A 27,754-nucleotide genomic window follows, 5' to 3' on the forward strand; every position below is an offset into this window, starting at 1 on the left:
CAAGGTAGTCAAGACTCTAGTAAATTGCAGGAAACCAGTCACTAGAGCCATATTCCAAAGTTAGGAAAAGGTTTAACTCATGGTTATCTGAAAATCAAAGATTAACTCATGATGTTCCGTCAATTTTGGAATTTTTCCAAGAGGGTGTCGACAAAGGTCTTTCAGTTAGTACCTTAAAGGTACAGGCGGCAGCTATCAGTGTGTTCCTCCAGTTTTCTCTCCTGGAAAATCCCACTATAGCCAGATTTTTCAAATCGATTTCTAGGGCCAGACCAGTAGTGGTGAGTAGTTGTCCAACTTGGGACCTGTCCCTAGTACTTCAAACTCTGGTTGAATTTCCTTTTGAGCCTCTTGAAAGTATTCAGTTAAGTTACTTACATTAAAAACTGTTTTTCTTATAGCTGTTACCTCAGCTCGTAGGGTAAGTGAGTTGCAGGCCCTATCAGTAAGGAAGCCTTTCCTCACGATTTTTGAGGATCGAGTTGTTTTACGAACCGATCCAGGTTTTTTGCCCAAGGTGGCCAGTACATTCCACCTATCTCTGAACATTGTACTGCCAACCTTTTGTAGTTCGCCACAAGGCGACCTAGAAAGAAAATTTAGTTTTTTAGACGTGAGAAGGATTCTCTTAGTCTATCTTGAGGTCACCAAGACCTTTAGAAAAACTGATGCCTTGTTTGTCCTCTTTTCTGGAGTTCACAAGGGGAATAGTGCATCTAAAGCCACATTGGCTAGATGGATAAAGCAAGCCATCTCTGAAACCTACAAAATTAGGGAGGTTCCTACACCTTTTGTTACTGCGCACTCAACTAGAGCCTTGTCTACATCTTGGGCTGAGAGGGCTGGTGCCTCACCGGAACAAATTTGCAGGGCTGCCACATGGTCCAGACGCTTGGAGAAAAGCTGAGTTAGACTTACCGGTAACTCCTTTTTTGAGAGTTTTCCAGGACAGCCGGATTCCCACCCGGTTTTGTCTGAAGCTATGTGTATTATGCATATGTTTTGCAGGGACATCCTACGGTTCTTGAGAAGACTGACATGGGGCCTGGAGGAACGCCCTTTTATCTGGTTTCCTGTCCTGGTAGGAGGAGAGGAGCCCTAGGTCTCATGGGCTGTCCTGGAAAACTCTCAGAAAAGGAGTTATCGGTAAGTCTAACGCAGCTTTTTTTTTTTTTTTTTTTTTTTTTTTTTTTTTAAATCTGCCCAACAACAAATTGCCAAAAAAAAACATTAAGAAATGCAAAAATGCAAATCTCAGCAAGATCGCGAGTGCAAAAAGCACTGCAGAATTGGACCAATCCTTCTATTGACGTATCGGTTTTTGGACAAGAATATTCATGCGAAAAATCTTTGTACATTCGCTGAATGAAAGAATGTCGTTTGAAAATTTCACTTGCTTTTAACATTGTTTTAAAATGGAAAAAGAACCAGATGGCTAACGTTGCGCTTGAAAACAATATGTGAAAAAAAGGAAAAATTTAAATAAATCAAATATATAAGCTACCAGCACCAAAATGCTCTATATACAATCTCAAATCTGTGAAAAACATAGGGTGGGTGCAGCGCTAATAACACTGTGAGAAAAACACAAAAAATTGACGTTTGTGTCAAATATTCAAAAAATGGTGAAAAACCTGAGTTAATGAAAAAGGAAAACTAAAGCAGAGTCCTAATATAAAATATGGTATAATATTACATAGTGAGCCTAATTGGACAATATAAATTCTATAAATGGCAAATGACATGTACAAGTACCAAATATTATATTAAATAGTCCAAAAAGTATAAATGGTGACGTCCACAAACATAGTTCAAATGAATGAAAACAAGAATTTGTGAAACATCACATAAACTTAACAGTGAAATAACACAATCAGAAAATGGTGAAAGGAATATATAAAATTATTGAAGCTTAACCAAAGTCCCAATTATAATAGACAGTGATTCAAGAGACATCCATGTGGGTTTGAAGATATATTGTAGGCGTGAAGCTGTGAAGAAAGGCACTTCCTCCAAACAGACTTGTACACCCAAAGTGACTATGTAGTCTCCTTACCCGCAAAAATGACCACAACAGCAGTCTCACCAAGCACAGGGAATTCGGTCTCCCAAAAACCTAATAATGGATGTCCCCAACTCCTGGATTTTTATCATGACAATCTTCGTTTGTATTCTTCTAAGAGCAAACCCTTTGCATAATACAACCATTGTACTATGCAAAGGGTTTGCTCTTAGAAGAAAACAAATGAAGATTGTGTTATGGTCTGATGAAACCAAGGTTGAACTTTTTGACCATAATTCCAAAAGATATGTTTGGCGCAAAAGCAACACTGCACATCACCAAAATAACACCATACCCACCATGCAGCATGGTGGTGGCAGCATTGTGCTTTGGGGCTGTTTTGCTTCAGCTTATTTAAGGTAGAGAAAATTATGAACAGTTCCAAATACTAGTCAATATTGACACAAAACCTTCAGGCTTCTGCTAGAAAGCGGAACATGAAGAGGAACAGCATGATGACCCAAAGCATACATCCAAATCAAAAAACGAATGGCTTCACCAGAAAAGATTTAAAATTTTGGAATGGCCCAGCCAAAGCCCAGACCTGAATCCAATTGAAAATCTGTGGGGTGATCTGAAGAGGGCTGTGCAGAGGAGATGCCTTCACAATATGACAGATTTGGAGTGTTTTTGCAAAGAAGAGTGGTCAAATATTGCCAAGTCAAGATGTGCCATGTTGATAAACCCATACCCAAAAAGACTGAGTGGTGTAATCAAATCAAAAGGTGCTTCAACAAAGTATTAGTTTAAGGGTGTGCACACTTGGCCGAGAAAGGGTTAAAACCACCGCAAAGCGCTGCTGCGGCAGGGCTATGCCGGCGGTATAGCCGCACTGCCCCATTAATTTCAATACCCCGCTCCAAAGATGTTGCTAGCAGAACTTTTTTTAGTGTCCTGCCAGCGCACCACTCCAGTGTGAAAGCCCTCAGGGCTTTCACACTGGGGAGACAGCAGCGGCTCTTTCAGGGCGCTTTGCAGGCGCTATTTTTAGCATTAAGCGCTCCAGTGTGAAAGGGGTCTAAAGGTGGAAAAAGTTCTGAAATTATTTATCCTTGTCTCATTTTTTTTTACATCACAGAAACCTGACATTTTAACAGGGGTGTGTAGACTTTTTATATCCACTGTATTACATACAGTACTGTCTGAAAATCGGCAAAGCAGTCTTTCATTTTTTTTTTTTTCCTTTAAATAAAAAAATTTGATCTCGGAGTCTGATATTTACCAGATTCTACCTCTAATAGTATATACAGTACATCTCTTCTGTCTGTTATTCTCAGAGTGGATTAGAGATTTTGCTTCCCAACCATATAGCTGGTTAATTATATTTACCACTGCATATAGATATTTCAAGCGGGATTCCGTCCCTGAAAAAAAAAAAAAATAAGTCAGCAGCTACAAACACTGTAGCTGCTGACTTTAAATAAGTACTTACCTGTCCTGGTTGCCCGCGATGTCGGCCGCCCGAGGCCGACCCGTTCCTCGGCTCTCGGGTCCCGGCACCGCCATCCTAAGTAAGGGAAACAGGCAGTGGAGCCTTGCGGCTTCACTGCCAGTTTCCTACTGCACACGCGCGAGTGCTCTGTGAATGGCCCTGTGGTGTTCTGGGAACACACACAGTTCCCAAGAACACAACGGGGCAGCTCACCGAGGAGCAGAACGCGCGGCAGAATAGGAAGAGGCAGATTAGGAAGACTGCCTAGCAACAAGGGTTTAGGTAAGTTTAATTTTTTTTTCAAATGTTTTTTTTTTATTATTTTTTTTTTTTTAGGATTTTTGGTGAATTTTTTTTTTTTCAGGGTGGCCCTCCACTTTAAGAATAAATTGCTTTTTTTTTTTTTTTTTTTAAACTTTACATATTAACAAAATTCTACACCACACTTGAGGCTGGGTTCACACTGCTGCGAATTCTATTGCGAATTTGAGCCGTTGCGATCGCTCAAATTCGCAAGTCATTTAAATTACATAGATTAACATTAGTGCCGTTCACATCGACGCGTTGCGAATATAACCTGCGTGAAAAAAAGGTCAGGTGCGAGTTTACTGCGTTGCGTTGCGAATTTAGTCTCCATAGACATCAATGTAAATCGTTCTTGAATCGCATTGATTGGTTCACATATGTGCGAATTCCACCACACTACTCTCCACAAAAACCAGGAAGTACACAGGAAGTTAAGACCCTTTTTTTTTTTACATTATGATTCCATTGGCTAGACTATCAATCGCAGCTATATCCAACTCCTGAAATTCGCGGTAAAATCGCGGTAAATTCGCGGTAAAATCGCGGTAAATTCGCGGTAAAATCGCGGTAAATTCGCACTGCAGCAGTGTGAACCCAGCCTTAAGGTGGTTATCCGATTAATCAGTTAATCAAAACAATCAGCCAACTAATCGATTATGAAAATAATCGTTCGTTGCAGCCCTATTAGATTTTCCTGGTGGTTGATTACAACTATTCCTGTAGTTGCATTTAAGACAAATTATCACATTACCTCATATGTGTGAAAGAAGAATTATATTAGTCTGCCTTGCTGTCACACTTCTGTTGCATAATAAGATAAATTAAATGTGTGATTTTTTTCTGATGGCTACGGAGACCATTCTTTCCTCTAACGTTTCTAAAAGTGATTCCTTCTATTCTTCTTCTTGAGCTGGCTTTAACCCTAACCTCAATATGTCTTTCCAGATTTTGAGTTTTGCTGTAACACCACCATAGTGATCTCTTATTACTACAGTGTCTGTTAAAAATTTCAGATGGCAGAAAAGTATAGTTTAGTTTAGGTGGCTAATAGACACAAATTATTCTTGGCATTTTATGTATTTCAATGTTTAAAAAATTAGGATAGGTGCAGCAGGCATTTGTCAAGAATTCCAAGTAGATTTCAGCACAGCAATGTCCTAGAGTTTATTCAATTCTTGTCAAAGCTGCAACAAGCATTCCCATTGAAAGACAGCTATCCTAAAAAGTGTTTTCTACTTTTGTCTGTCTGTGACAGTTTTCATTATCCAGGTCATGGTAGAGCTAGTAGCAGTTAGTCACATTCAACTGGATTTGTTCTGTAATGTTGATGACATTTCATAGTTTATCCATACCGCCTCTTCAGTTCTAATGAGCATTAGAAATATACCCTACTGCAGTTCCCTCCTCATTGGCTTACCCTTACATAGGCTACCCCCCCCTTTTCCAGTCCACCATGAATGCTGCTGCCAGGCTCATCCACCTTGCAAACAGCTCAATGTTTGCTACCCCTCTCTGCCAATCCCTTCTATTGGCTTCTGCTCACCCAACAAATTAAATTCAAGATACAACTACTTGCAAAGCCATCCACAACTCTGCCCGTAGCTACATCTCTAACCTAGTCTCGAAATAACAACCAAATCGTTCTCTTCGTTCTCCTCCAGAAAATTCTCCAGAGCCTCCCCCATCCTATGGAACTCCCTATCCCAACTTGTCTGACTATCTCTTACTCTGTCTACTTTCGGACAATCCCTAAAAACACATCTCTTCAGAGAAGCCTATCCTGCCCCGACCTAACAAATGTACATTTTATTTTCTCCATCAGCCCATCCCCTACAGTTATTACCTTTTTGTATCTCTTGACCCTCCCTCTTAGATTGTATGCTTTAATGCGCAGGGCCCTCTGATTCTTACGCAGCGATTTACATATATATTGTACTTTCACATTGGTCCCTGCCTTCAAGGAGCTTACAATCTGTTTTTAAGGCATTCTGTTAGACAGGTTGATTCGGTTGTCCACGGGCTGGTCGGTAAGTAAGCTTGGATCTTTTCCTTGGATTTATCCTTGGACTTGTTTATATCTATTTGCCCTCCAATGCTACTTACTGCAAAGGCCAGTCATAGGTGGGGGTAGTGGACCCCATTTTTGCTTACAATCTAAGGTCCCCAACTCACATTCATACATACACATACTAGGCCAATTTACCTGCCAACATGTCTTTGCAGTGTGGGAGGAAACCAGAGTACCTGGGGGAAATCCACGGAGGCACAGGGAGAACATGCATACTCCAAGAAGGTAGTGCAGTGGTTGGGATTCAAACCCATGACCCATAGTGCTACTAGGCAGAAGTGCTAACCACTTAGCCAATGAATATACCTCACTGACACGGGTAGTATTGGCACCTTGATCCAATCGCCATGGAATGTGTTGATTGTCCAAGAAAAGAAGCAGAGTTGTGAAAGTTGTGGAACCACACCAGTTCTGGTTGGATAATGCCATCTTTGGTGTCAGGACTTCTGCATGGGTCTTAAACATTTGAATCACATGGCTAATGTTTGGATTGTCTTCTTTTGTCTAAGCAATATATTTTTGTCCATCTAAATGTGAACCTTTTTTGCCACTTGAATCTGCTTATTTTTGTGACTTTCCTTTCTTAAAAATATAAACCTAGGCAGTGAGTTGCTGGCCATGCGTGGGTGCATGGTTATTAGAGTTGTCCCGATACCGAGCATTTGCCCAAGTACTTGTACTCAGGCAAATGCTCCCGATGCTTCACCCGATACCTGGACAGTCAGGGTGATCGGTGCGTGGGGGAGTTACAAACTTCTCCCCCAGCGGCTTTCAGCTGCTTTAGTGACATACAGCGGTGATTGGTGCTTGTAACTCCCCCACACACGATCACTGCTGACTGTCAGCGCATCCTCCATGCCCCTTCCGTTCCGCTGTCCCTCTCTGTTCCGCTGTCTGTCCCTCTCTGTTCCGCTGTCTGTCCCTCTCTGTTCCGCTGTCTGTCCCTCTCTGTTCCGCTGTCTGTCCCTCTCTGTTCCGCTGTCTGTCCCTCTCTGTTCCGCTGTCTGTCCCTCTCTGTTCCGCTGTCTGTCCCTCTCTGTTCCGCTGTCTGTCCCTCTCTGTTCCGCTGTCTGTCCCTCTCTGTTCCGCTGTCTGTCCCTCTCTGTTCCGCTGTCTGTCCCTCTCTGTTCCGCTGTCTGTCCCTCTCTGTTCCGCTGTCTGTCCCTCTCTGTTCCGCTGTCTGTCCCTCTCTGTTCCGCTGTCTGTCCCTCTCTCTTCCTCTGTCCCCCCCCCTTCTGCTGTCCCTCTCTCTTCCTCTGCCCTTCTCCGTTCTGCTGTCCCTCTCTCTTCCTCTGCCCTTCTCCGTTCTGCTGTCCCTCTCTCTTCCTCTGCCCTTCTCCGTTCTGCTGTCCCTCTCTCTTCCTCTGCCCTTCTCCGTTCTGCTGTCCCTCTCCGTTCTGCTGTCCCCCTCCATGTCCTCCTCCTTCCTTTGTGAATGGACAGAGTCAGCTGACTCTCTCCATTCATCTAACTGAAACATTGTAATCTCCTGTGATTACGATGTCTCAGTTTATGAATGCAGAGGAACCGCTGTCTTCTCTCCATTCATTCTCAATGCAGCTGAGGCTGCAGAGAAAGGGACTGGGGAATCTCTATCCTCGGTCTTTCTCTGTCTCAAGGGGGAGATATCAGGGGTCAATTAAGACCCCTGATATCTCACCAAAGCCCCCCAACAGGGCTAATTAAAAAAAAAAACACACATTGCAATAAATAAAAAAAAAAATATTATTGTAAAAAATAATAAAAATGTAAATAAAAAAACACAGACACCATTCACCCCCTCCCCCTCCCCCCCTAAGAAAAAAAAGAAAGCATTGTTGAAAAAAAAAAAAAAAAAAAACACTGTCACGGAGTCGCGATGATGTAACTCATGTGTGAGGGAGCCGCCTTTTATGGCACAGAGCTCTGTTGGCCGTTCCTTCAGAGAGCATGCACCAGTGATGTCGCTGGCTGCTTATATAATAAATACCGATCGGTCTCCTCCCCTAGTCAGTCCCCTCCCCCTACAGTTAGCATCAATCCCTAGGTAACACATTTTCTCCTCCCCTAGTCAGTCCCCTCCCCCTACAGTTAGCATCAATCCCTAGGTAACACATTTAACCCCTTGATCGCCCCCTAGTGTTAACTCCTTCCCTGCCAGTGACATTTATACAGTAATCAGTGCATATTTATAGCACTGATCGCAGTATAACTGTCAGTCGTCCCAAAATAGTGTCAAACGTGTCCGATCTGTCCGCCTCATGTAGCAGTCACGCTAAAAATTGCAGATCGACGGCATTACTAGTAAAAGAAAAAAATTATAAAAATGGCATAAATCTATCCCCTATTTTGTAGGCGCTATAAAGTTTGCGCAAACCAATCAATATACGCTTATTGTGATTTTTTTTTTTTTTTATTTATTTTTTCTTATTTTTGGTTAAAAAAAAAATATATATATATATATATATATATATATATATATATATATATATATATATATATATATATATATATATATATATATATATATATATATATATATATTATGTAGAAGAATACATATCGGCCTAAACTGAGGAAATTTTTTCTTTTTTTTTTTTTTTTTTTTTTTAAATTGAGATATTTATTATAAGCAGATAAGTTCAGTCAGCGCAAACACAATTCTAATATAACTATCATAAGTAGCTGAACACTCAAGGTCAATATATTGCACTCCTTGAAAATAAATAAAAAATAGTGCAGTGCCTATTCCCCTGTGGGGAATGCTCGAATTACCTTTCTGTTAAATCAGAGGTCCACACAGTAAGGTGAGCTGCCTGTACTAACGGTGGTGGAAGCACAGACAAGGATGCACAATAACTACGATTTGTATTCGAACACCCTGATCACTACTGAGGACTTATTCTTGCGTGTTGGTGCCTTTTTCCACATTACCCTTGGCTTTTAAACTATATGAAATGGGACTGTCCATATATCACAGAACTGTCAGATGTTATCTATATGAGTTTTTAGAAATATTGTTATTTATTATAGCAAAAAGTAAAAAATATTTTTCTTTTTCTTTTTTCAAATTTGTCGCTCTTTTTTTGTTTATAGCTAGAAAAAAAAATGTACGTTTTTGGGTCCAGTGTTGCATGACCGCGCAATTGTCATTCAAAATGTTACAGAGCTGAAAATTGAAAATTGGCCTGGGCAGGAAGGGGGTGAAAATGCCCTGTATTGAAGTGGTTAAAGTACAAAAAGAGCAAATAATTGCTACTATAAGGGGTTCATTTTTATTTTTTTTTGTTTACTGTGGAAAGTGTGTGTGTGTGTGTGTATACACACACACACACACACACACACACACACACACACACACACACACACACACACACACACACACACACACACACACACACACACATGCATTCATACATATGTATGTGTATATATAATATAATTTTTTATGAATAAATGCGCCCAGAAGTAGGATATATGGGCATTTTAACTAGGAGTCAGACATGAAGGGTGGAAGGGAGATATAAATCTTTTCCATTTAAAGTAGTACTAAAAGCTGAGACTTTTTTTTTTTTTTTTTATGGATATGATAATTTAAATATAATACACAATACTGGTAAAAGTTTACTTTAAATGTAATTGTAATCCCTTCTATTACCTCCAGTCTATCAGCTTACACCTTATCTGGGTTCAGATGCCGATCTTCCCTGCACAGAGTCTTTAAAGTCTTGTTGTTTTTAACCACTTCTGGACCGCTGCACGCCGATGTACACTTTGAGGACGGATATCGATGTTATGGCAGCAGCTAGCTGCCATAACCCCGGTATCGCCGTGTTCGGCCGGCGGTCTGGTACAAGATAAAAGTGGTTTCTGCAGCGGATTCGCCGCAAGATCACTTTTATCAGCAGCGGGAGAGGGCCCCCCCGCCGCCACGATCCGGTGCCCTCCGCCGCTTACCAGAGCCGTCGGCAGCGGCAATCTGATTTTTCCCGTGGCTGCTCATGGAGACTAGTGAGGGGAAGATGGCCCCCACCCGTCTCCATGACGTTGCAGGGCGGAAGCGACGTCAAAACTTCACTTCCGCCCATAGCTCTTAAAGGGCCCTTTTTTTTTTTTTTTTTTTTTTTAATGACAATTTTTTTTTTTTTTTTTTTATTACATTGTAGTGTAAATATGAGATCGGAGGTCTTTTTGACCCCAGATCTCATATTTAAGAGGTCCTGTCATGATTTTTTTCTTTTACAAGGGATGTTTACACACTTTGTAATAGGAATAAATGTGACACATTTTTTTTTTTTTTAAACAGTGTAAAAATAAAAGATAAAATAAGAAAAAAAAATTTTTTTAAACGCGCCCCGTCCCGCCGAGCTTGCGTCCAGAAGCGAACGCATACGTGAGTAGCGCCTGCATATGAAAATGGTGTTCAAACCACACATGTGAGGTATCGCCGCGATCGGTAGAGCGAGAGCAATAATTCTAGCCCTAGGCCTCCTCTGTAACGCAAAACATGCAACCTGTAGAATTTTTTAAATGTCGCCTATGGAGATTTTTAAGGGTAAAAGTTTGTCACCATTCCACAAGCGGGCGCAATTTTGAAGCGTGACATGTTGGGTATCAATTTACTCGGCCTAATATTATCTTTCACTATATAAAAAAAAATTGGACTAACTTTACTGTTGTCTTATTTTTTTATTAAAAAAAGTGTTTTTTTTTTTTTTTTTTTAAAGTGCGCTCGTAAGACCGCTGCGCAAATACGGTGTGACAGAAAGTATTGCAATGACCGCCATTTTATTCTCTAGGGTGTTAGAAAAAAAATGTATAATGTTTGGGGGTTCTAAATAATTTTCTAGCAAAAAAAATGTTTTTAACTTGTTTTTAAACAACACATCTAAAAAAGAGGCCCGGTCCCTAAGTGGTTAACTAAAAAAAAAAAAAAAAAAATATGTTATACTTACCTGCTCTGTGTAATGGTTTTGCACAGAGCAGACCTGATTCTCCTCTTCTAGGGTCCCCCACCGACGTTTCTGGCTCCTCCTGCCTTTAGAGTGCCCCAATAGCAAGCTGCAAAGTATAGTATAGAGACCCCAATAGCAAGGTAAAGAAAACAACTGCCTTTAGAACCACTCACTTCTTGCCCAGGACTACATGCCCCATGAGGCATTGCTCCTCACACATTCACAAGTTCTCAGGCACTTACTGACATGCATGGATGGTATACTGAGCCGTATGTGTGCTGCACTGTAATACCTGATATGTAAACAAATAATGCATTCTGTATGCAGACCAACTAATCGGCTGGCCAATTAATCAATTATAAAAATAGTAATCTATTCATTTCATAATCGATTAGTTGTTTTGGCCCTAGTGTGCAGCCATCACTAACTAACTTAAGGTTTAGCTAAATATAGCCTTAAAAGGGGACAACGTCTAAATTTGCGGGTTAGCTATATCTTCTTTGTTTTTTGTTTTTGTTTTTTTCAATGTGACACTTTTATTATAGGAGCTACTGTAGGTTTTAGGTGGTCACAGCAGCTTTTTGAAGGCTTTGACCTGAAGGGAGGAAATATGCCAAAGATGTTGGTTAATGCCTTATTTCCTTCTTCAGTGTTCTTTTTCTACTTAAAGAGAAACTGCAGTCTACTCACATAATCTGTAATAAAAACATCTTTGCCATTCTGAAGCTTCCCTCCAACCACTTTGCATATTATTTTATATATACTTTGATTCTGTACTTGCCAAATATGCTCCAGAAATCTCCCTCCACTTAGTCTGGTTGCAATCATTTTAACTGTGGGCAACTGCTGCCTGTTCACTTCCTGGATTTACACAGAGGCACACCTCCAACTCTGCAGCCCTGCAACTCTCATTGGCCCTCTTATGACTCATCCCCCTCCCTTCGTGGCAAACTCTCAAGAGAGTGAGAGAGAGCTGTGTATGATGTCATAAGCCTAGGCTTTTTACCAGACAAACAGGAAGTGGGCTGTAAAAGGTATTTACTGGCAGGAAAAAAATGATTTACTCTCCAAAGTTAAAACAACAAGGAGAGAAGATTTAATAGATGGAAAGATGAAAAAAATGACTGAATGTCCACTTTAAATAAATACCTACCGGTAATTTAAAAATCATTGAAGGTGCTAATGTACATACCTATATACCAGCTAAGAACCCCATCCCATCTTGCTGAGTTTGGCTGGATTTGCATGGTTTGCAGCAGACACATCTAAGTGATCCTCTGAAGTGGAGAAGTCAATTGGCCTGGATGGATTTTTTTCCTGCCAACAGCTGTTGTCTCCCACAGAAATACAGTCCAATGTTCAAGCTATTGAAGCATAGATATACATACTTGGGCACTACAGCATTAATTAAAAAAAGAACTCCGGGAAGCATTGCTTATATCCAGTCTTTCTTTCACAAAATCCCACTGTAATGTTAGAGAACTAATTTCCCTCTCTGTATAATACACAACATGGAAACCAGCTTCCAACTGTCATTTTTGCAGTTTAAGGTGAAACAAGGAGTCTAATCATTTAAATATCCAGAGTTCAGCACAACCACATAAATATATGAAAAACGCCATCAAATACATAAACACATTTCATCTCCTTATATAAATAAATAGAAAAAAAAAACAAATTCCAAAACAGTGACCACAAATACTTTTTAACTGTGCCCAAATCCTTAATAAATTATAGTATTATAGGCCACGACTTCTGTGTATCTCCACACTAATGGTAATGCATTTTGCATGCATGCTCCACCGCTATGTCCTGCCACCTGTCACTGCTGCCTCTTAACTCAAAAAATGACCCACACAATGGTAAGGTCTTTCCCAGATCCCTGAGTCATTGGCAGCAATCCTCCCTGAACATATGACAGGTCTCGCTCTCCTCTGTAGTGTTTGAACCTTCCCACTCAGCAGCAGAAATAGAAAAAACTCTCATGGTGTAGCAGTGGCGTTGCTAGGGGGTGGCTTTTGGGGCTATAGCCCCGAATCTGGGGCCCATAGCCCTGAGTCTCTTCAGGGGTCCCCAAGGGGAGGGGAAGCTCTCTGGGGACCCTGATGTAAGTGGGGGGCTCTCTGGGGACCCTGATTTGGGGCAAGGCTCTCTAGGGACCCTGATTTAAGGGGGAGGCTCTCTAGGGACCCTGATTTAAGGGGGAGGCTCTCTGGGGACCCTGATTTAAGGGGGAGGCTCTCTGGGGACCCTGATTTAAGGGGGAGGCTCTCTGGGGACCCTGATTTAAGGGGGAGGCTCTCTGGGGACCCTGATTTAAGGGGGAGGCTCTATGGGGACCCTGATTTAAGGGGGGCTCTCTGGGGACCCTAATGTATGGGGTCTATCTGGGAACCCTGATGTACAGTATCTTACAAAAGTGAGTACACCCCTCACATTTTATGTAAATATTTTATTGTATATTTTCATGTTACAACACTAAAGAAATTACACTTTGCTACAATGTAAAGTAGTGAGTGTACATCCTGTATAACAGTGTAAATTTGCTGTCCCCTCAAAAAAACTCAACACACAGCCATTAATGTCTAAACTGCTGGCAACAAAATTGAGTACACCCCTAAATGAAAATGTCCAAATTGGGCCCAATTAGCCATTTTCCCTCCCCGGTGTCATGTGACTCGCTGGTGTTACATGGTCTCAGGTGTAAATAGGGAGCAGGTGTTTTAAATATGGTGTTATCACTCTTACACTCTCATACTGGTCACTGGAAGTTCAACATGACACCTCTGGCAAAGGACTCTCTGAGGATCTGAAAAAAAGAATTGTTGCTCTACATAAAGATGGCCTAGGCTATAAGAACATTGCCAAGACCCTGAAACTGAGCTGCAGCAGGGTGGCCAGCACCATACAGCGGTTTAACAGGACAGGTTCCACTCAGAACAGGCCTCGCCATGGTCGACCAAAGAAGTTGAGTGCACGTGCTCAGCGTCATATCCAGTGGTTGTTTTTGAGAAATAGACATGTGAGTGCTGCCAGCATTGCTGCAGAGGTTGAAGGGGTTGGAGGTCAGCCTGTCAGTGCTCAGACCACGCGCCGCACACGGCATCAAATTGGTCTGCATGGCTGTCGTCCCAGAAGGAAGCCTCTTCTAAAGATGGTGCACAAGAAAGTCCCCAAACAGTTTGCTGAAGACAAGCATGCTAAAGACATGGATTACTGGAACCGTGTCCTGTGGTATGATGAGACCAAGATAAACTTATTTGGTTCAGATGGTGTCAAGCGTGTGTGGCGGCAACCGGGTGAGGAGTACAAAGACAAGTGTCTTGCCTACAGTCAAGCATGGTGGTGGGAGTGTCATGGTCTGGGGCTGCATGAGTGCTGCCAGCACTGGGGAGCTACAGTTCATTGAGGGAACCATGAATGCCAACATGCACTGTGAAAAAACTGAAGCAGAGCATGATCCCATCCCTTCGGAGACTGGGCCGCAGGGCATTATTTCAACATAACAACAACCCCAAACATACATCCAAGATGACCACTGCCTTGCTAAAGAAGCTGAGGGTAAAAGTTATGGACTGTCCAAGCATGTCGCCAGACCTAAACCCTATTGAGCATCTGTGGGACATCCTCAAACGGAAGGTGGAGGAGTGCAAGGTCTCTAACATCCACCAGCTCCGTGATGTCGCCATGGAGGATTGGAAGAAGACTCCAGTGGCAACCTGTGAAGCTCTGGTGAACTCCATGGCCAAGAGGGTTAAGGCAGTGCTGGAAAAAAATGGTGGCCACACAAAATATTGACACTTTGGGCCCAATTTAGTCATTTTCACTTAGGGGTGTACTCACTTTTGTTGCCAGCAGTTTAGACATTAATGGCTGTGTGTTGAGATATTTTGAGGGGACATCAAATTTACACTGTTATACAAGCTGTACACTCACTACTTTACATTGTAGCAAAGTGTCATTTCTTCAGTGTTGTCACATGAAAAGATATAATAAAATATTTACAAAAATGTGAGGGGTGTACTCACTTTTGTGAGATACTGTAAGTGGGGGGGCTCTCTGTGGACCCTGATGTAAGAGAGGGCTCTCTGGGGACCCCGATGTAAGGGGGGGGCTCCCTGGGGATAAATACACACATATATTATATACATGTGTATGCCCGCCCACGCGCATGACTTTCTTTACTACACTGCTATGGGCTCTAGCCCCAGATCTTTTGTAGACTTAGCAACGCCCCTGTGGTGTAGTATAAACCCACTCACAAGACAAGTGCACTCAGTAATCCTGTGCATTAGATAAGATTCACCTTTTTAAACCTAGTAAACATTGCCCCCTTAAGCATGGACATCAATGGAGAGGATATGTTCAGATGGCCGCTCACGGACTTCTGAGCGTGATGACATCACGTAGTTTACACCCAAGGCAGCACATTTTTCTAGACTTGTGAGATTGGGATGAATAAAATTTTACAACTTTTATTCAATAAATGGAAAGTTCACATGTATCAGTTGCCACACAGCGGTTACTTCCACAGATGTGCGCAAACAAAAATACCGAACCCCCTGACTGACTCGTTGACAGCAATGCTGCTCCTCTTACCAGTCCCTTTGAAAATGTTGTCCAGATCTTCTAGAACACTTGGCTCTCTCTCCTTTAGAACCCTTTCACACTGGGGTGTTTTCAGGCGCTTTTGGGCTAAAAAGGCTCGTGTAAAGCGCCTGAAAAATGCCTCCCCTGCTTTTACACTGGAGCTGTGCGCTTGCAGGACATTAGAAAAAGTCCTGCAAGCAGCATCTTTCGGGCAGTGGAAAAGTGGTGTATACACCGCTCCTGACCATTGAAATGAATGGGCATCGCTGCCAAAGCTACACAGGCACATTTAACCCTTTATTTGTCCACTAGCGGGGGTTAAAAGTGCCCTGCTAGCGGCCGAATAGCACCGCTAAAACGACAGTAAAGCGCCGTTAAAACTAGCTGCATTTTACTGTCGATGCCCGCCCGTCACAGCGTCCTGCTGCATGGCCCACCTCTGGTTTATGGATTGGGGTTCTGGTGACGCCCTGATGGGAGCCGACAGGACTCCTGCAACTGAGACCTCTGTCTCGTGACTTCTGGCTGAGGCCCTCTGCCCCTGGGTGAGACCTTCTATCTCCCACACTGGGAGTGGCCCTGCAAATCTGTGTAGTCAGCCAGGTTGCAGGCGTCTAGCAAAACCTGGACACAGGATTGAATGTTCCAATCCAGAGCTACAGAACCTAGAGAAAGCCAAAAACACAGCTTTCTCCACTCAGAAATGATAGTTCTGAACTTCGCATTAACCCTTAATCAAATCCTGTGTCACATTTTCCTATATTCTTAGTGACAGGGCCTCTCTCTGTCAAAGCTTCTAATTGCACTTTTTTTTGGTTAGCGCAGTGCTTGTTTTTTGTTTAAGGAGTCTGATCAGTTGTAGGCGACAAGAAATAATTTTGCACACTTTTTATGCATAATCCCCCTTAATATTTTTTTTTGGAACATACGGTCCCAACAGTCCCCAAAGAGCAGAACAAAATGTAAGCCTTAGTAATTACCACAGCCTTTTCATTTGAGGGAAATCCTGAAAACATGACCTGTTGGGGCGCCTTGAGGACTGGAGTTGAGAAACACTGTTGTAAAGCTCTGCACAAACTATTGGCGCTATATAAAACCTGTATAATAATAAGATCTGTGTCTCTCCCTACTCTGCAAGTCACTGCAGACAGCTTTAAGAAAAAAAATGAAACCTGGTATCCTTTAGTTCCATACAGATGTGAATCTGCTATAGCCGCTGTGCATATAGAATGTATATGATCTGTAAGAGAAAACAAATGTCCTACAGATGGTGGAATGCAAGAATTTAGAGAAGCCACTCAAATGCATTCTAGTTACTATTGTTGCTGGGGGGCCTTGTTGGCCAATCTCGGTAGGCACATTTTTATCATTAGTGTATATATTTTCACAGATCTGCACAATATGATTTTGCAAATCTGTATTGGTATTTTACTGAATGTGAAGTTTCTGTGTTTAGTATATGATTCTGGGTGGGCTTCATTTTTATTATTCCAGCAATAATCTGCAGTGTATTGCTCTTTATTTGGAGATTTCATGGTGCATTTGAATTAGACCGCCATTTAGTAGCACAGTTGCCAAGACTGCATGATGCTTATCATCTTTATTAAGAACATATTAATTTGACTTTAATCCATTTAGAGAGAATAAAAGTAAATCATCCTTTTTATTATATAGATGACCCAGCGTCTTTATTTTGATACAGACATGTTTTCATCTCTCATTAGGCGTTCTCACTTCATGCCATGAATCTCTTGGCGCGTGCTACTAGAAGTGCATATTTACAGAAGGCCACGCTGTGATTTGGCTTTCACGACTTGCAGAAATGCCAAATGACCAAAGAGGTGCATTTGTCCAGCTGAATGTTCAGTTGCCTGTAAAAGATTTACTACTGACGGAGTCATAAGTAGCTGGATTTTCAAAAGGAAGTTTTAGCTGTGCCACCTGGTCTCTGTGTGATTCTGGCATTCCTTCAGACCTGTTCACCCCCACAGAGGAAGTGGCATCTCCTGGCCTTGCTTCTCTGCAGGCTGCTAGTTCATTGTTTGTGCATGTTTTTTCTTTTTTTTTTTAAAGTATTAATTATTACATTTGCAAGAACAAGAGGGGGCTGTAAATTTGTACTTCAATTTTTGTGTTTCTTAGTTAAAAGTTAAAGGACATTTTAAATCCAAGTGTAAAACTGTAATATGGGACAGGGCACACATCCATAGATGTGTTGGCTGCATTAGTTTTAATTTTTCAGCCTAAGCACATTTTATAACAAGTACAGAAAATACCCGTTGATCTTGCCAGAAATGTCGTGTCCTTGTCACTTCCTGGGAGCTGAACTGAAAACATGGTTTGTGCCATCTTCTTTGTGTAAACTACTAATCCTCCTACCCCCATGTACTAGACATAAAGAGAGTCCAGCTTGGGTGACGGCTATGGCTCTATCTATAGAGATACAATGGAATGAGTGCCCAGGGAAGGAAGTGTGTTATTCACAGCAAAGTAAAAAAAAATAAAGGAAACAACCCGAAAAAGAAAACAAATGCATAAAAAGGTATTTTTGGTTTATGATCTGCTTTGAGTAACATCATAATGAATAAGCAATAATGGCATTTCTGTGTTGCTTTATCTACATCAGGAAGGTACAGGATACTGGTAAAATCTAATGGTTACATACTTGGGGCCTGTGTTAACAGGCTTTGGGCTTGTGTTGATGGTAACGGTTTGACATCAGATTAAGATGCATCTTCAGAATTTATTGATTGGTGAATTTCACCTGCAGTTGACCTCATACTGACTTGCATTTAAAGCGATATTAAAGTCAAGTTCTTATTTTTTTTATTTTAAATAACAAACATGTCATACTTACCTGCTCTGTGCAGTGGTTTTGCCCAAAGCAGCCCCAATCCTCTTCTTCTTGGATCCCCCGCCGGCGCTCCTGTCTCCACCCTCCTGCCAAGTGCCCCAGAGCAAACCTCTTGCCATGTGGGCACCCAAGCAGGCTCACTCCCGAGCCACTGCTCAGCATTGTCCATTCAGACACGGAGCTGCGTCTCGGCCCTGCCCCCTCACTCTTCTTATTGGCTCACTGGCTGTGATTGGCCTGCAGTGGGAGCCAATGGCCCCCTGCTGCCTCAGCAAATAAGGAGGTAGAGTCCCCAGAGAGCCGAGACTCTCGTGCACATCGTTGGGGCTCAGGTAAGTATTGGGGGGCTGCTACACAGAGAAGGTTTTTTAAAAAAACTTGAGCCTTTAGAACCACTTTAAAGAGGCGTTCCAGTCACCTGTGGAAAAAATACGTCGGCAGCTACAAAAACTGTAGCTGCTGACTTTTTTAAAAAAAAAAACAGCCACTCACCTGTCCCAGGATCCAGCGGTGTGCTCTCCCCAGTCGGTCATTAAGATGAAAATCCTTCTGCCTTTACAACCACTTTAAAGTTCATGTGCGTGTAATGGCAGACGTCTCAATGCTTTTGATAATATAGTGTATGACTAATATGAATCTGTCAAAGAAGTTCTTATAGTGTTTTCCAAAGCTCTCCTCAAATCCTACTAACAAAGCATCATTTGCAGGGAAATTCGTGTATGCATAGGTGGAGTAAATTGTGTATCAGCAATGTGGTATTAAAGTGTTTGTAAAGGCAGAAGTTTTTTCCTCAATGCATTCATTGCATTGATGATAAAAAAAAAAAACACCTTTGTGCAGCAGCTCCCCAATAGTTACCTGAGCCCATCTTGATCCAGTGATGTTGTACAAGAGGCTCGGCTGTCCAGGACTCTCCCTCCTGATTGGCTGAGACACAGCAGCGGGCACCATTGTCTCCCGCTGCTGTCAATCAAAGGGGGAGAGCCAATCAGGAGAGAGGGGGCAGGGCCAGTCAGAATGGACACACAGAGAAGCGGCTCGGCTTGGGTGCCCCCATGGCAAGCTACTTGCTATGGGGGTACTCGGCGGGAGGGAGGAGCGCTGGTGAGGGGCCCGAGAAAAGGAGGATCTGGGCAAAACCATTGCAAAGAGCAGGTAAGTATAACATGTTTGTTTTTTGTTTGTTTGTTTTTTTGCTTAAAAATAACAATCCTTTAGTATCACTTTAAACCCAAACCCAAAACCAAAGTTGTAATATATTGCAGCTTACCAATTAATAAATGTGGTGGCTGCATCAGTTTACCTGGTGATCAAGCCAGCAACACAATTCTTGTCTTGGGGTGCCCACACCCTGAATGAATGAACAACAGAGACCCTTTTTGACCAAAGCATTGTTGATCTGGGGGAGGGGAGTGTTAGATGTGCTAGCAGAGTATGATACACTAACAAACTGGAGCCAAACTCCAGCTAACCGTTTTCTTTATCGTACATCACGGGACACAGAACCACAGTAATTACCATCTGGCTTATATGGCACCTTTAGGTGATGGACACTGGCACACCCTAAACGGGAAGTTCAATTCCCCATATAACTTCTTCCCTTACCGGGAGTTCCTCGGTTTTTTCGCCAGTGTCTTAGGTGTTGGTCACGAGTAAAGATGTGCTGTGCTGAGCTCCACTGGAATATTCCTTACTGGGGCAAGCCATGCATCCGGATCCATTCAAAGTGTCTTTTCCAGGCCAAATTGAATGGTACCCAGGCCTCGTGTCTGAAGAAACAAGATTTTACCTGTAACGCTTCTCTTTTTAGAGATCTGGACCCGGGATCCAGTATTTTGTTTTTTCAGCCATATTCCTGGCGGGGTGCTTTTTACAGGCCCAGGGCTGTGGATCCCCGATAAAAAGGGGGCCCCAGTCCCTGAAGGCTTTCTAACGGAGCCCACCGTGAGAGGTGAAGATTGGGTCTGTTACCACAGAACCCTGCAGCTGGATAAGGTAAGGGAGATTCCTGAGGAATTTTTCTAACTCTTGTAGATTTTCTCCTTTAAAGTAAATATGCTTAGGGAACGAACTGATAAAAAATTGGAATTCCTGTTAAACATTTTTTCCCTGGCAGGCTCAGTGGTTCAACCTGCAGTGGCGGCAATTGGGGTATGTCAGTCCTTGAGAGACCAGTTGAAACAGGTACTCAAGGTGAAATAATGGAAGGGAGGAAAAATCAAAAGCACACATCCCAAAAAATACGTTTGTAGAGAGAAGGGACATTGAGGCCATGGGCAGGCCCCGGGACTTTTAACGGTGCTGGGATAAATAAAATAGAAAGAATAAAAGTATCTTTTATTTAACAATCTTTAAAAAAGGGGGGAACAGACATAGATCAAAAACACTAAAGTATGTTTACAAAGCAAGTACAATAACTGATTGATACAGAGGTTAATACCACTTTCTCAACATGTTTTGCTTTCTTAAGCTTCTTCAGGAGATATAATGTGGCATTTGATCAACTATAAGGTAGAAAAAATACAGTAAGAATTTCATGTCTGCTAATATATTACAATCATAATATATATCAGTTGAGTCAAAAAGGGAAAATTTTTTAAACACATAAGGCATAAGGTCAAAAAAACACAGTATATAAGTTAATATTCAAGCTTAGTATAAAAAAAATAGATAAATATAAATAACACACACACACACACACATATATATGTATGTTAAAAAAAAGATACTTTTATTCTATTCTTTCTATTTTATTTATCCCAGCACCGTTAAAAGTCCCGGGGCCTGCCCATGGCCTCAATGTCCCTTCTCTCTACAAAGGTACTCAAGGTGGTCCCTGAACAGCAGGCCCAGGAATTAGCTGAACTGCCAGCGGCTTTGTGCTTTGTAATTGACGCAATTAGAGATTCTATTCTTCAAACCTCTCGCCTTATGCTTGGGTTGGTGCATATGCGTAGAATCTTATGGTTGAAAGGTTGGTCAGCCGAAGCACCATGCAAAAAGCTCCTGGCTGGTTTGCCTTTTCGTGGTGAAAAGCTGTTTGGATTTGGACAAATATATCCAAAGAATATCAAGTGGGAAAAGTACCCTTTTGCCAGTTAAGAAAAAGAGTAAACGTCCGTCATTTAAACGGGCTCTTTCTCCAGTGCCGGGGGCATCAGCCTCCAGGCAGTCGCGACGGCCTCCACCATCAGGTTCAAGAGGTAAACCTTAGGCTCAATCCCAGGGGCAAAAGAGGTCCTGGGGGCAGAAACCCGCAAGACAGAATACTAAAGCCTATTTATGAAGGGGTGCCCCCGCTCGCTCGAGTGGGGGGGAAGACTTCTACAGTTCTCAAAGGTCTGGCAGGAAGAATTTCGGGACTGATGGGTGGTCTCCACAATAGCTCTAGGCTACAAACTAGAGTTCAGAGAATTGCTGTCTCCTCGTTTCCTCAGGTCAAATGTCCCCAAAGATCCAGAGAAAAAGAAGTCTCTAGTGTTAGACCGACTTTTGTCACAAAAGGTGATCATGGTGGTCCCCGTGGAAGACCAGGGGTCAGGGTTTTATTCAGACATTTTTACGGTACCAAAACCAAATGGGGATGTCAGACCCATTCCAGAGTTCAAAGATCTAAACCGGTTCCTGAAGATTCACTCTTTTTGCATGGAATCAATTCGATCGGTAGTCTCCATCCTACAAGAGGGAGAGCTTCTGGTATCAATCGACATCAAGGATGCATACCTGCATGTGCCTATTTTCCCCGCTCACCAGAAGTATCTGCGTTTCAAAGTAGAAAAACTTCATTTTCAGTTTGTAGTCTTGCCTTTTGGTCTAGCTACTGCACCTCGGGTGTTTACAAAACTTCTGGCCCTTCCTCTGGCCAAATTAAGGACTCAAGGTATAACAATAATAGCATACCTGGACGGCCTGCACTTAATAGACCGGTCGGTAGTCCACTTGAATCAAAGTGTAGTCACCACAATCAACTACCTGGAATACCTAGGTTGGGTCATCAACCTGGAGAAATCTTCTTTAAAGCCAGTAGGATGATTAGAGTACTTGGGTCTGGTTATAGATACAGCCCAAAAGAAGGTGTTTTTACCCCAGGCAAAGATCAGTGCCATAAAGGAGCTGGTCCAAGGGGTCAGGGCAAAGAAAGGTCCTTCCATTCGCCTTTGTATGAGGTTATTGGGGAAGATGGTGGCTTCATTCGAAGCAGTTCCCTATGCTCAGTTTCATTCGAGACTGCTACAAAATAGTATCCTATCGGCCTGGAACAAAAAGATTCAGGCACTAGATTTTCCAATGCGTTTGTCGCCAAAAGTGCGCCATAGCCTCAGTTGGTGGAGGATATCCGAGAATCTGCAGAAGGGGAAATCCTTACTGGTTACCTGAAAGATGATAACAGATGCCAGCCTTTCAGCTTGGGGAGCAGTCCTGGAAGAAGCGTCTGTCCAAGGGAAATGGTCCAGAACCGAAAGGACCTTGCCCATCAACTTTCTAGAGATTCGGGCAGCGCGTCTAGCCCTAAAGGCCTGGACATTCAGGTTGCAGAATTCTCCTGTCAGGATTTAATCCGACAATGCCACAGCAGTGGCTTATATCAGTCACCAAGGGGGCACCAGAAGTCAGGCAGCCCAGGCAGAGGTAAACCATATCCTAACCTGGGCAGAAGAACATGTGCTGTGCATTTCGGCAATCTTAATTCTAGGGGTAGAGAACTGGCAGGCAGACTACCTAAGTCGCCAGCAGTAGTTCCCGGGGGAATGGTCCCTTCACCCCGACATCTTCCTGGCTATATGCCAAAGATGGGGGATCTTGGATGTAGATCTGTTTGCGTCCAGGTTCAACAACAAAGTCGACAACTTTGTGTCCAGAATAAGAGATTCACTCGCATTCGGAACAGATGCGTTGGTGACTCGGTGGGATCAGTTCTCACTGAGTTATATGTTCCCTCCTATTCTGCTGCTACCTCGACTTCTTTGCAGGATCAAGCACGAAAGGAAGTCGGAAGTTCTTGTGGCCCAGAAGATCTTGGTATGCAAAAATAGTAAAGAAGGCGGTAGGAAACCCATGGACCCTACTACCACGTCCATACCTGCTATCGCAGGGACCAGTGTTCCATCTTACTTTAGAAACACTAAATTTAACGGATTGGCTATTGAAACCCACATTCTAAAAAATCGTAGGCTTTGAGGCTCAGTGATACCTACCTTGCTTAATGCAAGGAAGCCAGCTTCCAGAGTCATTTATAATAGAGTCTGGAAGGCATATCTTTCTTGGTGTGAATCCAAGGGTTGGCATCCTAGGAAGTATTTCATAGGTAGAATTCTTGCCTTTCTGCAAATGGGGCTAGAGATGAAGCTGGCCTTGAGTACTATCAAGGGCCAGGTCTCGGCCTTATCAGTGTTGTTTCAACATCCGCTGGCTTCGCATTCTTTGATCCAAAGCTTTATACAGGGGGTAACACGGGTTAATCCTCTGGCTAAAGCACCCCTGAACCCTTGGGACTTGAATTTAGTTCTGTCGGCATTACAGAAACAGCCTTTTGAGCCGATACAACATGTTCTTTTGGTCCTTTTGACAAGGAAACTAGTTTTTCTGGTAGCCATTTCTTCTGCAAGAAGGGTATCGGAGCTGGCGAATTTTTCCTGTAAAGAGCCATATTTAATCATTCACAAGGATAGAGTGGTATTGTGTCCTCATCCTAGCTTTCTGCCAAAGGTGGTTTCAGGTTTTCACCTAAACCAGGATATTGTTTTACCTTCATTTTTTCCAGAACCCTGTTCTAAGGAAGAAAAGTCACTAATCTCTTTGGATGTAGTGAGAGCGGTCAAGATCTATTTGAAGGCGACTGCTCAGATTCGGAAAACGGATGTTTTGTTCGTGTTCGGGCTGTTAGTGCTTCGTGGGCAGTGCATCACCAAGCCTCCATGGCTCAAATCTGCAAGGCCGCAACCTGGTCTTCAGTCCATACATTCACCAGATTCTATCAGGTGGATGTAAGAAGGCATGAGGATGTCGTCTTTGGGCGCAGTATGCTGCAGGCTGCCGTATAGGTCCTCAGGTGTGATTGCACCCTACTTTTGTTGTGTCCCCTCCCCTCAGGTGGCATTGCTCTGGGACATCCCAGACAGCAATTACTGTGGCTCTGTGTCCCGTGATGTATGATAAAGAAAATAGGATTTTTATAACAACTTACCTGTAAAATCCTTTTCTTGGAGTACATCATGGGACACAGAGGTCCCTCCCCTCTTTCTGGTTACAAGTGTATTGCTACTGAAGTGCTCCCGGTAAAGGGAGGGGTTATATGGGGATCTGAACTTCCTGTTTAGGGTGTGCCAGTGTCCATCACCTAAAGGTGCCATATAACCCAGACAGTAATTACTGTGGCTCTGTGTTCCGTGATGTACTCCAAGAAAAGGATTTTACAGGTAAGCGGTTATAAAAATCCTATTTTTAAGCAGTTACAGCAACAACAGTTTTGTTCCTTTTTGAGCTAAAGGTTTTACATAAATAAAAAGATGATCATTGTAAGCACACCCATCGATGTTAAAGGAGAAGTATAGCCAAAGCTGTTTTGCTGTACTTCTCCTGGGGATCACGGGAGTGCAATTCGTTCTGCACTCCTTTGACCCATTTTCAGCCGGTCCAGGTTCCAACCAGATGCCTGGACCGGCAGCTGGCTCACCCTCATAGCAAGCCGCTGGGAGACTGAACCAGTAACTCCCACACCCTCTCCAGCTTGGTGCTCCTGTGAGCGCTGGAGGGACCGAGCAGAGAGCTGGTGACTGACAGTCACCGACTTGCTGCTCAGTGAAGACTGTAAACTGAGCGATCAGCAGTCTTTGATGGTTTGGTTCTCAGTCTTAGAATACAACATACTCACTTTTTACCCCCTTTATTTGGCACTGTGCTACTTTTAACTAGCTATTGCGCGGTTATGCAATACTGTACGCAAACAAAATTTGTATAATTTTTTTTTCCCCACAGATGGAGCTTACTTTTGGTTTTATTTTATCACCGCTGTGATTTTTATTTTTTGTGATATAAACAAAGCCTTACATTTTGAAAAAAAAAAAATATATATATATATATATATATATATATATATATATATATATATATATATATATATTTTTTTTTTTTTTTATTGTCTGATCTTAAACATATCCAAAAATGTTTTTTAAAAATCTAATTTCTTCACAAATTTAGGCCAAAATTTATTCTGCTATATTTCTTTGGTAAAAACGGTTCCAATAAGCGTATGTATATTGATTGCTTTTCGTGAAAATTAGAGTCTGCAAACTATAAGATATATACTGTAGAGCTGCACGATTCTGGCCAAAAGGAGAATCACAATTTTTTTGCTTAGAATAAAAAGATCACGATTCTCTAACAATTCTCGCGACATAAAATCTTTCACATTATACAAAAAAAATGGGCTGACTTTACTGGTTAGGTTTTTTTTTTTTTCTTTCCAAAAAATTGCATTTGAAAGACCGCCGCGCAAATACAGCACGACATAAAATATTGCAACAACCACCATTTAATTCTCTAGGGTGTCTACTAAAAAAATTGGGGCTTCTAAGTAATTTTCTAGCAAAAAAAATTATTTTAACTTGAAATCAACAAATGTCAGAAAAAGGTTTAGTGTTTTAAGTGGTTAAACTTTTCTCACTTACACACAGTCTATTCCATTGACCAATTGTTACAATGTTTATACTTAAGTTGGCAGACTGACCAGTTTTTCTCTTCCTTACTTTTGAGGGCTGTGGCTTTGGAAGAGCAGAGAGAATTCTTTGCATAGAAAGAATTGTGAAACACTTTAGTCAAGATCGCGATAACGATTCTTGACGTTTAATTGTGCAGCTCTAATATACTGTAATATTTATTATATATATAATATATATATATATATATACACACACACACACTAGTAATGGCAGTGATCAGTGACTCAGCAGGACGGCGGGCAATCTGATGCTTTGGGGGGAACTGACCTCTCCAGTGACACAAATACTGTGATCAGTGCTAATATACACTGTACTAATGACACTGGCTGAGAAAGGGTTAACATCTGGGGCAATCAAAGAGTTAAATATGTACCTAACCATGTTTACTGTGGGGTGCTTTTGCTAAGGGATGTGCCATTTTTTCCCCTGCTTTGCAGGGAAACAAAAAACAGCACATCACCACTGTCAAAAGAGAGCTTTGTATTGTTTACATACACAAAGCTTTCTCCTGTTACTTGCTTCAATGATGGGGGGGGGCGGCAGTCAAAAATCGTTGGCCGGGAACTGGTAATCGGCATGTGCTGGAGCCAGTGACAGCATGGCAGGCATGCATGCCCCCCTACCTGGAGATGCAGAATCACATATACAGTACCTTGAAAAAATATTCATACCCTTTATATTCCACATTTTGTCATGTTACAACCAAAAACGTAAATGTATTTTATTGGGAGTTTATGTGATAGACCAACACAAAGTGGCACATGAAGTGGCATGTGAAAAGTGTGGTGTGCATTTGTTTTCAGCCCCCCCCCCCCCCCCGAGTCAATACTTTGTAGAATCACCTGTCGCTGCAATTACAGCTGCAAGTCTTTTTGGGGATGTCTCTACCAGCTTTGCATATCTAGAAGAGTGACATTTTTTCCTATTCTTCTTTGCAAAATAGCTCGAGCTCTATCAGATTGGATGGAGAGTGTCTGTGAACAGCAATTTTCAAGTCTTGCCACAGATTCTCAATTGAATTTAGGTCTGGACTTTGGGCCATTCTAACACATGAATATGCTTTGATCTAAACCATTCCATTGTAGCTCTGGCTGTATGTTTAGGGTCATTGTCCTGCTAGAAAGTGAACCTCCTCCCCAGTTTCAAGTCTTTTGCAGACTCGAACAGGTTTTCTTCTAAGCTTGCCCTGTATTTGGCAATATCAATCTTCCCATCAACTCTGACCAGCTTCCCTGTCCCTGCTGAATAAAAGCATCCCCACAACATAATGCTGCCACCACTATGTTTCACAGTGGTGATGGTGTGTTCAGGATGATGTTCAATGTTAGTTTTCACAGAACAACTGTATTTATACAGAAATTAAATCATACACAGGTGGACTCTATTTACTAATTAGGTGACTTCTGAAGGCAATTGGTTTCACTATATTTTAGTTAGGGGTATCAGAGTAAAGGGGGTTGAATACAAATGCACACCACACTTTTCAGATATTTATTTGTAAAAAAAAAAAATGAAAACCATTTATCATTTTCCTTCCACTTCACAATTATGTGCCACTTTGTGTTGGTCTATCACATAAAATCCCAATAAAATACATTTACGTTTTTGGTGTAACATGACAAAATATGGAACAATTCAAGGGGTATGAATACTTTTTCAAGGCACTGTGTATATATATAAATATATGTGATTCTGCGCAGCCAGCCCGCACTCTAGAACTGTTTAATATAATAAATGTTTGCTTTTGGGTTTAATACCGCTTTAACTCTGTGTAGATATTCACAAAACAT

The 27,754-nt window shown here is 42.1% G+C and overlaps 1 protein-coding gene across 3 annotated transcripts in view; it reads left to right on the forward strand.

Moving 5' to 3' along the window:
* LOC141143829 (retinol dehydrogenase 12-like) overlaps positions 1 to 27,754 on the forward strand; it is a 121,465-nt gene that overhangs the window by 81,607 nt on the left and 12,104 nt on the right. The window lies entirely within an intron of this gene.

The sequence above is a fragment of the Aquarana catesbeiana genome, linkage group LG01 (assembly GCF_042186555.1).
Source record: "Aquarana catesbeiana isolate 2022-GZ linkage group LG01, ASM4218655v1, whole genome shotgun sequence".
NCBI classification, from domain to species: domain Eukaryota; kingdom Metazoa; phylum Chordata; class Amphibia; order Anura; family Ranidae; genus Aquarana; species Aquarana catesbeiana.